We start from the raw sequence: 12,107 nt of genomic DNA on the forward strand, positions 1-12,107 counted from the left end.
GTTTAAGAGAACATACTGTCCCTTACTGTATAGGACATTTAAGAGCTCACAGGTCCTCACCATTTAGTGAGTACAATGCCACAGCAGATTTGTATACCGGCAGATTATAGGCCTTACATAGGAACAGTTGGCCAAACAATTCTTTACGTCATCAAAATAGTAATAGCTTGAGACACCAATTTGGTATTTCTATAGAACGTGCACATCAAATTGTAAAGACTTGTCCTCAGTGTCCTCTGTTTCTTTCTGTACTACATAATGGTGTTAATCCCCAAGGATTCATACCTAATCAATTATGGCAAATTGTTGTTAATCATATTTCCAATTTTGGAATATTTAAATATGTACATGTGACTAATTGATAGCTTCTTAGACTTTCTTCTTGCGACTACTTTAATAGGGGAAGCAACTAAAAATAAAATTAGTCATTGGCTACACTGTTTCTCTATGTTGGATATTCTAAATCAGATTAGGACAGATAATGGGGATTGCATTGAATCTGTAGACTGCCTTTGGTAGATGGCCACAGATTTAATGCAATCCCTATCAAAGTCCCAAAACAATTCTTCAAAGATATGGAAAGGGCAATTCTCAAATTCATCTAGAAAGGCAAAAAAAAAAAAAAACAGAATAGCGAAAACAATTCTTAACAATAAAAGAACGGCTGGGGTTATCACCATCCCTAACCTCAAGCTCTATTACAGAGAAATAGTGATTAAAAACTGCGTGATATTGGTACAGAGACAGACAGGTTGATCAATGAAATAGAACTGAAGACCCAGAAATAAAACCACATGCTTGTGCACACTTGATATTTGACAAAGAAGCCAAAAATATATAATGGAAAACAGAAAGCATCTTCAATAAATGGTGCTGGTCTAACTGGTTGTCTGTATGTAGAAAAATGAATATAGACCTATGTTTGTCACCCTGCACAAAGCTCAAGTCAAAGGGGATCAAGGACCTCAACATAAAACCAGGTACACTGAATCTAACAGAAAAGATAGTGGGAAAGAGCTTTGAACTCATTGGCACAGAGGGAAATTTCCTAAACAGAACTCCAATGGCTCATGCTTTAAGATCAAGAATTGATAAATGGGACCTCATGAAACTGGAAAGCTTCTGTAAGGCAAAGGACATAGTCAATAAGACAAATCAACATCCTACATATGCAGCAGAGGACTCCCGGGTCTGGGTTCAGTCAGAGAAGATGTGCCTAATCATCAAGAGCCTGGAGGTCCGAGGAAGTGTAGAGGTCTTGTGGGGTGGGTGGAGTGGGGATATCCTTGTTGAGACTGGGGGGAGGAAGTTAGATATGGGATGTGTAACAGTCGGGGGATGGACCAGGAGGGGAATAAAATCTGGAGTGAAAAATAAATAAATAAATATTTTTTTAAAAAAAAGAACATATATTAAAGGAATCCATAATTATAATCTGCAATCAAATAAATTGTTTCTGTTTATTTATTCAAAAAAGACAGATAATGGAACTGTTATTGCAGTCAAACATTTGAGACTTTCTGTCAATAATTTAATATTATCCATATTACTGGAATTCCTTAAACTCCTCAAGAACAAGGTACTGTGGAATTTTAAAACAATATCTTCATAAAATAAAAAGGGGGAGTTATATTCCTATACCCCATAAATTTGTTTAAATAATGTTCTTTTTATTCAAAAATTTAAAAATTTGGATGCCAAGGAACTCTTTTCTGAGGATCTTTGGCATCTTACAATTAGGCATACCTATACCAAGGTGAAATGAAAGGGTCCACTTATTGGCATGTGGCATGATCCCTATCTGGTATTAATATGGGGAAGAGGGCATGCTTGTATTTTTTCTGCAGGATGCTTAAGGAGCATGCTAGCTGCCAGAGTGACTGGTGAGACATGCTGATGCTGGGACAAAGAATGGTGCTGACCATTGGACAAGCTCCCTTGCTTCAAGCTTTTAGACCTCGTGGAACAGAGAACTGGAGACTATGGAAACTGCCTTTGAAAAATTAATCAAATAGAGAAGTTATATTGACCTTTCTATTTCCTTTAATGTCACCAGTTTATCTGACTCAATCATAGACTGGTCTAGAAATCAATCCAATAGTGGAAATAACAGTCTTCATTTGGAAGGCTGGTTCTGGACATTTTTAGAGACATATTTGGAAGTTAGCTGGAGTCCTTTATAAAGATATGTTAGCAATAGATAAAATTGGAACAGGATCTGGATTTTGAACAAGTGTTAGTGAATTCGTTAAGACTCCTAATCTTGTCTTAATTGGCCACATTAAAATTACTTTTGTTTCTTTTATGGTATTTGATGTAAGTTGTGCTGATTGCACACTTTCTAATTGTGTTAGTGTTAGTGCAATCTGACATGTCTGTTATGGTGGTCCTATTAACTAGCTTGTATTTCATTGCCTGTGAGTATTACACGACCTTGGTAGTCTGAAAAAAATCTTGTAAATACTGAAAGAAGTGAGTCAGGCTTTAAGCAGAAGAAAGAATGTTGTGAGCTTGATTATTGCTAGTACGGCAGCTTTAGTTACATTAATAGCTAGCATTAATAGCTGCTTTTGCAATTGCTTTGACACAAGAAGTTAAGACAGCTACTTTTGTTAATCATTTAGCAAAAAAAATGTTACTAATGTTCTGAATGTTCAACAGGATTTAGATAGGCATTTAGAACAATGGGTTGACGGTCTTTATGATACTATTCAGATTATTAGAGAGGGGGTTCAGAGTTTAAGTGTAAGAAGCCATCTTGAGTGTCATGCTAAATACCAATGGGTTTGTGTTACTTCTAAAGTTTACAGTGATAGTCACTGTAATTGGGGAAAAGTTCAGAGATGCTTGCAGAGTGTTTGGCATAATTCTAAGACCTCTTTAGATGTTTAAACTTTACATACTGAGATTATGAATTTAAAGAATGCTGCTCCATTGAGATTTGATGCTGCAGATATGCTGATAATGTATATTCTACAACAGGTAATGAAGGCATTCTTGTCAGAACAACCTAAGACAGTCTTATTTATGAAATATAAAAGGGGGAGATGTGGAGAGCTTTGGGGGCTGCTTCTAGAAATTTGACAGGAATTTGACATTGGACGAGGCCAAAGCAGTAGGCTTCAGGCAGGAATTTGATATTGGACTAAAATAAAGAAGTAGGCTTCAGAGAAGAATTTAGCTTTGGGCAAGGACAGGGAAGTAGGCTCAGGTATCTTGGTCATCCTGATAAACCCCTGGAAACAGTGATCAGGGGACTTTGTTTATTGTCTTGTTTGTTCCTTGACTATTTGTGTTTATTGCATTCCTTGTTGCTTAACCTAGAACTGACCTTATTATTTGCATGCAATTAAAATAGGATAAAAGCACACTGGGGAAAAACAAACCCACTTCAGCTTCAGAACTGACTGGAGTCATGTTATAGTTTTGTTTATTTGCCTTTTTCTTTTTAATCCTTGCTCCCTTCCTGGAGAATCCATTGACTGACTGAGCTGGCTTGGTTGGTCTATCTTTTGAGTCTTTGTGTACTCACTCTGCTGTGCTACTTTGCTTCCTGAAGCAAGCAGAGTGAATGCTCCCACTTAATATTGAGTCGAAGATGTTGTAGCACCCTCCCATTTCATTTTCCTATTATCAAAGTCTATGAGTAGTTTGCAGCTACCCACAGAGGAATCGCAATGGACTAGATTAGATTAGACTAGACTAGTTGACTCAAGTGTACTCCATTGCCCTCTGCAAACTTGCCTCACACTTAGCTACTGCTGTATTATTCATGGTACTATCCATAGTTTGTTCAAGTTGAAGGTACTGGTGAGTCTTGCATGTAGTGCCAAGTTCTGCTACCCTGGATTATGCACGATATGCCGGGACCATCAACAGTTATTCTAAATGACAGGTCTTCAATTTGTGACTTGAAAAAGCAGGATGAATAAAAAGAGAAGGAGTCAGAGGTCTCCTCTGGAGGAATAAGTCTCAGATTTTCATGTATTTATGAATATCTAAGTGACCTTGTTGAAATCTAGATTCTCTATTGATTGATGTTGATTTTATATGCTGCAATTGAGAGGAGAAGCTCACCAAGGTGCTAAGCCTTCATTTCCTGGAAGATCAATGGCGTTTAGCTTTCTTGGAAAAGACTGACACCTAGCTAGCTTTTTTCAAACATTATACAAAGTTAATTGGGGCTGGGAAAGGTTCCAACTTCCAGTGTTATCTTGTCCTTGCTGCCAATGAGAGCAGACAACCCATACAAATCTCAGTCCCATTTGACCATGGCTAGCCATAATTAAAAAAATAAGAACTCCAGGTTTACCAGGAGTTTTTTAGCACCAAAATTGGTGCAGCTGCAAATTCTCCAAGTGCACCAAAATAGCACCAAGTGCAGATTTTCCAGAGAGGGAATTCTTCAATATTCAGACACTCTAAAAACATTTCTCACCATCAACTGATCGATCCAAACATAATAAAGGCTTTGCAAAACATTTCACTCAAAGCCAGACACAAAGGTTTTCAGTTAAATCCAGACATAGAAGCTTTACTCTACGGATCACCACAGTTCCCACCTACAAGTCTAAGGTGGGGCTGGAAAGTCTGTTTTTCTGACTTTGAGGAGTTGCTGAGCCAAAGACCATATTTCATTATTGTTTTGAATTTTTAAAAAAATATTTTAATGTTATACATGGATATAATTTGTTTTGATCAAATATGTCCCCTACTCGTTCTCTTCTATCTTTCCCCATCCTCCCTACTACTCTCCTCTCCCAATTTCATATACTGTCTTTGTAAGAATTCGCTGAAATACCCCCACATAATAAGGCCACAGAGACCGGAATCGCTGCAATCCACAAGAGGTTTATTGTTCAAACGAACATTGGGGTCCCCCAGCACACAGGCAAGAGGAGACCCCGAGCTCACAAAGCACACACTTTTTATAAACATTTTGGTGGGGAATTCAATAGTTGCCTGAGTTGGATGGCTGCGATTGGTTACCCTGAGCAACACTTAAAATTATTGGTCAACTCGAATGGAAAGGTTGTCTCCTTCATTTGGCCCTGTCCTGCCCATCTTGTGGAATTTGTGGTGTTTCTTGGCATTGTCTTTTCTTTGAGTCCCTTCCCTCTCTGTCCTCTCCCTAGGCAGGGTGGTTCCCTGTTTAGGCCATTTCCTAATCTGTCCTTCACCCAGGCAGTCCTGGGCAGAATGGAAGGTTTCAGTCTGGCTGTGAGCTTTGGGGAGCTGGCCTGCTATTTCTGACAGGGTTCTCACATTTTCATAACTCATCAAATCCACATAATGTGGCCAGTATCCAGGGCAATCCCCTGGAACATGGGCAGTCTATCAGTGGCTACATCTGAAGTAAACGTGTTCTCCCATTTCTATAGTCTGGAGCTATAAAGTTAAGTATTTATGATGTAGTTTAATATTGCTTTTGTTTAGCTGAATAATGGTGAGAAGTTCTCTCCTTGGGCCTATGGCTTATATATATGGCCATGGGTTCTTAGGCCAATTAATAGTGCTGGACCATGTTGTTTTGGTTAGCCACAACACATTTGTGCCACTATGTGCACATATTATACACATCCTTGACCAGAGTTCAAATACAAAAATCTGCTGGACTTGGCTGATAACATCACCATAACTTGGAAGCATTTTAGAAAGGCAGTCTTCAATTTTACTGTAGGACTATTTTACCAGAATCTACATTATAACAAAATGTCCAGATGATTTAATTTACACAATAATTGTTTGAAAAATACTAGTTCATTAATTCTTCAAACAGTGAAAGCACATGTACACAGTATACTTGTGTGTACACAATTCAAACACAATAGAAATGAACTGGTTATAGTGGGAACGGGTATAGAATCAATATAAAAAAAGCGCTTACTAAAGATATTATTCAAATCTTTCAAATATTTATTTTATTTGCATCACTTCAATTAATGAAAAGTCCTTGAAATTTTCCTATTAGCTTATTTTACAAAATTTGTACAGTATTTCCTTTCAGAAGAACTATTCAACTCCAGTTCTTTTCCTTTAGGGAGTGATGTACACCAAAACATTGGAACAGTTAGAATTTGGAAGAAAGCCAGGAGTCTTTCACACTGGCATCTCCACCTCTAGATGGCAGACTACTGTGATCTTGGTCACTTACAGATTGCAGTACGGTGCTTTCATCCAGACTTGGGATGACTACCACCTTGCCCTCTGAGAGATGTTCTGAAACTCATGCCCAACTTTGACCCTTCCTGTGTTAGTGTTTTGGCTATTATGGAGGGCAAAGTAATGTGGGTCTAACCTTTCCCCTCAACAGAACTAGGTGCTTCTCATAGAAGTTTTGGAATGGGGTGTAGAAGAGTGAACTCAGGTTTGCTGAGGTGCCAAAGGACAGACCGTAGGGACTGAGAATTCATCTCAGGAAGGGAGGGAGATGGTAGGAGACAGGACTTTGCTAAATCTTCACACCTCCCATGATTCATCTTCACATTGACTCACTAATTTACACATCAGGATCAGTATAAGAATTTTAAAATGGTAACTATAGCTTTGAGCTGTTAATACAGGACCTTTCTGAATATGGGGTCCTGTTCAAGTGCAATGGTCACATGCCCCTGAAGCCAGACTTGACTCTGGAAACCAGAATCTTTGCATTTGAGGAATTTATTGAGAGTTTAGCATACTTTGTCTGTCTAAACCTAAATCATGCAGATGATATTCATAGGATCTAACAAAGTGCCATCTTCAGTTCTGGGCCTAGATCAGCACCAGCAGCAACATGACACAAGAACCCATTGGGAACAGATCTTGCCCCCAGTGAAAGTAGGGTCTCTAGGTGTAGAATCTAGAAGCCTGTGGTTCTAAGCTCTCCTGTGGATTCTTGTTCTGTCTTTTTGTAGTGCTGGGACTTGAACCTAGGCCCTTGTGCATGAAAGGCAAGTACTACTTACTCAGCTGCAGACCTTGCCTCTCTTCTAGAGAATCTAAAGTGTTCCATGTTTTGGGAAGGGACAGGAGAAAGGTACAGAGGGTCAGGAAATTGAATAGAAATATGTAGTAGTGGGGGAAAGGGAACTGAGGATATCCACAAGAAAGTCCCACATGCCAGGAAAATAAGAGGTTCCTAGGACCCAACAGGGATGACATTAGTCAAAATACCCAAAAAAAGGGGAGAGAGAGCCTGTGAAGACCACCTCCAGTACATAGGCACAGCCCCCCAGTTGAGGGATGGGCCTCCCACCCATCTCAAATTTTTAACCCAGAATTGTTTCTGTCTAAAGGAAAGGCACAGACAAAATTGGAGAAGAGACTGAAGGAAAGGTCACCAGAGACAGCCCCACCTAGGGATCTATCCAATCTGCAGAGACAAAATCCCAACACTATTACTGATGCCAAGAAATGCTTGCTGACAGGAGACCTGATATGGATGGCTCCTGGTATGGATGTCCCCTGAAAGGTTCTGCCAGCAACTGACTAATAAAGATGCAGATACTCACAGCCAACCATCAAACTGATCCTGGGGACCCCAATGGAAGAGCGAGAGGAAGGAGTTAGGGAGCTAAAGAGGATTGCAACCTTACAGAGAGAACAATAGCAACCAGCCTGACCACTCAGAGCTCCCAGGGACTAAACCACCAACCAAAGAGTACACATGGAGGGATCCATGGCTCCAGCTACATATGTAGCAGAGGATGGCCTTATCTGGACTCAACATAAGGGGAGGCCCTTGGTCCTGTGGAGGCTTGAAATACAGACACACAGAATCACAGACACACATATGCACAGAATCACAGACATAGATAGGCAGATACAGATACACAGGCACACATATAGACACATATATAACACACACATCAAGTCACAGACACACACACACACACACACACACACACACACTCCATATTTTAAAACGGTCTTTCATTATATATATTTTCTACCTTTTACTTAAAACTAACTTAATTTCAGTGTAAAACAAATTCTTTCTTGGGCACTCTCTCCTCTTACTGGGTTTTCAGGACTTGTGCTTGGTCCTCTGGGGGCTTCAGTTCGGGGCCGGAAGTTCACTTCTTTCCAGGATGAGCTGTTGTGCTAACCATACAATATGAGGATTTCGTGGGCTTTCTTCCTCTTAGCTCCCACATGCTTTTAAAATCAATAATGTGCAAAGTAAAAAGGCCTTCTTTCAGGAAATATTTGTGAGGTAGATCCATTTTCCTCTGCATTCTGAGCCGAGCAAAGGCTGGCTCTAAGCCTGGTGACGAGAGGATGACGCTGTATTGGTTTTCTGCCTGCTACTTGCTCCATCATCGCATCCCTTGTAGGGAGAACAGAATTATCCTTGCTCAGATTATCCTTGCTTTTCCTGTGTTTGTGTCTGAAAACCAACTCCAGGCTACTTGTATTCGTCTTATTGAATAATAAATGAAGATCAAGGTCTGTTTGGCTCTGAATACAAGCTAACTTGAGTGCGAGTTAAATGTCAAGGACAACAATCTTTTCCTGTAAGCATGGACTGCTTTTCGGTTAGTGAAGAACCAACTAAACAAAAGCAAGAGAAAACTAACCCAAACCCCAAACGGCTTAGTCTTAAAGAACAGTCTGTTTGGAGACTTGGGTCCCCACTGGTTTGCATCTGGATGCCATTAGTGCTGCAGAACTTTGATGCTAAGGGCTTAGCACGCGTACACCCAGTTCTCCCTGGTATCGATTTCCTCCACACTGATTCAGTGTCGGCCTCTTGGCATTTCTCTACTGCTGCTAGCAGCTCAGCTCTGGCCCCAAAGGGCTTTATTTAATGAAACGTAGGGCTTAGGCTGTGAGAAGCTTGCCCCAGGAACTGAAGTTGCAGATGTCCCAATGGAGAAAATAAGTCTCGGGAACCACCAAGGGGTGAGGCCATGATGCAGAACCTGAACCAAGGCATTTGTTTTAAAAAGACAAGGTTCAGCAGCGTTCCAGTGCCTGTGGAGAGTCAACAGGAGCTGAAAGATCAACCGCTTACATGAAATACGTACAGAAGTCATACTGGGAGAGGAAGCAGGAAGAGGAGGGGCCACACGTTGTAACTCTGGAGAAATCTGTCTGGCTATATATTAGAACTGAGTACAGACATCAGGGCCCTTAGGGAGAGGTAGTGGAAATGTGTTTTTAAATACAGTTTTATCTTAGAGTAGTTTTATGTTTACAGGAAAATCGTGACAGTGGAAGAGAGAATTCCCGAGTGCCCTGTACATGGTTTCTCCCCTTGGTAACATTGTGAATGAGTATGCTACATTTCTTCCTCTTAATATGCTATGTTGACACAGCATTTGTGGTGGCTCGAATGGAAAATGTCCCCCATAGGCTAAGGTATCTGAACACTTAACTCCCAGTTGCTGGCACTGTTGGAGGGAGGTTTAAGAGTTGTGATCTTGCTGGAGAAAATACCTCGCTAGGGCAGGCTTTGAGATATTCTAATCTTCCAATTTGTTCTCCCTATTTTTCAGGGGTGGTAAAGACTGTGATCTCTTAGCTCTCTCCTCCTGTGGCCATACCTCCCTGTCCCATGTCTTCTTGTCATGTTGGATTCTTACTCTCTACAATGGTAAGTCAAAATAAACTCTCTTCCTTAAGTTGGTTTTGGTCATCGTTTTTGTTACAGTCAAAGAAAAGTAGCTAATACCTTAATAGAAACTAAAACCCCAAATGTTATTCAGATTTCCTTAGTTTCCTTAGTGTACTTTTCTGGTCCAGGTAACCATCAGTGTGACACTTAGTCTATTTTGATTAACTCAACAGAACCCAAAGACCATCAGGAGCCAATTCTGAAGCAAACACATAAGCAACTTTATTACAAGTTTGGGAGCAAGGACTTTCACCATCATCTTTGTGGAGGAGGGTCAGAAGTGAGAGCTCTAGTCTAGGGGTTCAAGGTATTTATTATGGTTACAGCAAACTTGGGGGAATTTTCATATGCGTCAGCAAGTTAATACTTTAAAAACTGTATTTTTAAAACTGTGTAATCTGTAGGAAACAAACATGGGGCAAAATCACCTGACAAGCAGGATAGCCAGGTTATCTATTTTCTTCAGGATGTCTTAGGTTATCTCTGTGTACCTTGACCCTGCTGTTGTAGCCTGATTGGCTGTTGATAAGGGGGGTGCAATAGGATGGCTGTTCTGTTTATGCAATCTCAAAAACTGAGTTGGTTGAGATTTAAAAAGTATCATGTCTCCTGGGCTGGGATAGTTTTCCAAACATTCCTTGTTTTTGATGAGCTTGACAACTTTCAAAGAACTGGTCGAGGACTGGGAAAGTGCTCTTCAACTGGAGGAGCAGGATTTATCTCCTGCTTTTCTCATGACTAGATTAGGGTTAGTGTTATTGTAAGGGGAAGATGGTGCAGCTAAAGTGAACCGATAAATGTGTCAAATGGTGATATTAAAAAGAAAAAAAACACTTTTGCATTTTACAGAAGTGTTAAAGATGTACTAAACAGGAATGAACCTGGCGGGATAGAAAACATATTTGAACCTTCTTGTTACAAACTGAAAAGAATTTCAATGCCACAAGAAATTTACCTACAACAGAACTGAGGCCTGGGTAAGAATCTGAAATGGTCTCACTAAGATCACCTACTTAGCAGGAACCATGAAATAAGGGAGATTCAGTTCTCCACGAGCTGTGCTTGTGTTATGGTACCTTTCTGCAAGTCTAAACTTCAGGGTGACTTTCTGGTCCTCACTGATCTGTCAAAATATTGATTTGTATAAAGCCAGTACAAAAATCAAGATAATTGTAGCTCCTTGGACCTATGTTGTGTAAAGTCTTCACTTCAGTATCACAGGGTTGTGTAGTCTGAACAAGCATTATGACTTCAGGTATTCTTGCCTCAAAAATAGTTTCTATAGCAAGATCAGCCAATGCTTAGCATAGGAAGCGCCAACCTCAACCATTGGAGGGGCTGTGATGAACATGAGCACTGGGCTGGGGGATGCGTCGAGTGTGTGGTCGTGCAATGCTCTCTGGGTTGTTAAGGTCACTTTAAGATTGTGGAGAAAAAAACCCCGTGGGAGAGAGACCTCACCGCCTGGTCAGGTGGGCACTCCCGAGGCTGCAGAGCAGAGGAGACCACCAACACTGCCCACCCCTGCCCACATCCCTGGCCCAAGAGGAAACTGTATAAGGCCTCTGGGTTCCCGTAGGGGAGGGCCCAGGAGCGGCAGGACCCCTGCGCCTGAGACACCGCCAGAACCTGAAGGAAACAGACAGGATAAACAGTTCTCTTGAAAGACCCCAGCTTAGCAGCAGTAACGCCATTTTGCAAGGCTGTACTTAAGATGACTGGTTCAGAGAAAGGTTAGAACACTGAGTACACAGCGGCTGCCAAGCAGCATGTGTTTGGTTGAAGGCCTGGCAACAGGACGACTGCGGTTGAGCACCTGACAATGAGAAAAGCCCCGGGAGAGGTCCCACACCCTGGTGGGGGGCCGAGTCAGCCGTTATGTTCCAAGAAGGTAGCTAGGAAACTTGCCCCCGGGCTGAACCCTTGGGGGGCCGAGTCAGCCGTTATGTTTCAGGAAGGTAGCTAGGAAACTTGCCCCCGGGCTGAACCCTTACCACATTAGAATCCACCAATTATATCCCTGTAACCATGCATCTGCTTCTGTATGCTTGCTTCTGCTCCCCAAAATCCTAGAAAAAGCCCATCCTTGGTTCCGTGGGGCGCGCCAGTCCCCCGAGTGACTGAAGCGCCGACAGGTGCCTGTGCCTGTGTATCCCGACAATAAACCAAATCCTCTTGCTGATTGCATCCTGTGGTGTCTCGGTCTGGTCATTAGAGTTGGAGGGTCTCCATCCCGAGGTAAAGTTCTCCCTGAGAGCTTTTCACTCTGCACTCAAATCCCGTGGGAGGGAGAGCTAAACCTACAGAGAGGCAGACACGCCTGGGAAACCAGAATAGACTGCACTCTGCATACATCCAGACGCCAGAGGAAAACACCAACCGCCGTCTGGAACCCGGGTGCACGGACGCTCCCGGAAAGAGCGGCGCAGATCTTCCCAGTTGCTGCCGCCTCGGAGAGGACTTAGGCAGTACCCCACGAGCAAACTTGACCCTCGGAACCACAGGT

The sequence above is a fragment of the Rattus norvegicus genome, chromosome 4, assembly GCF_036323735.1.
Source record: "Rattus norvegicus strain BN/NHsdMcwi chromosome 4, GRCr8, whole genome shotgun sequence".
In the NCBI taxonomy this organism is placed as follows: domain Eukaryota; kingdom Metazoa; phylum Chordata; class Mammalia; order Rodentia; family Muridae; genus Rattus; species Rattus norvegicus.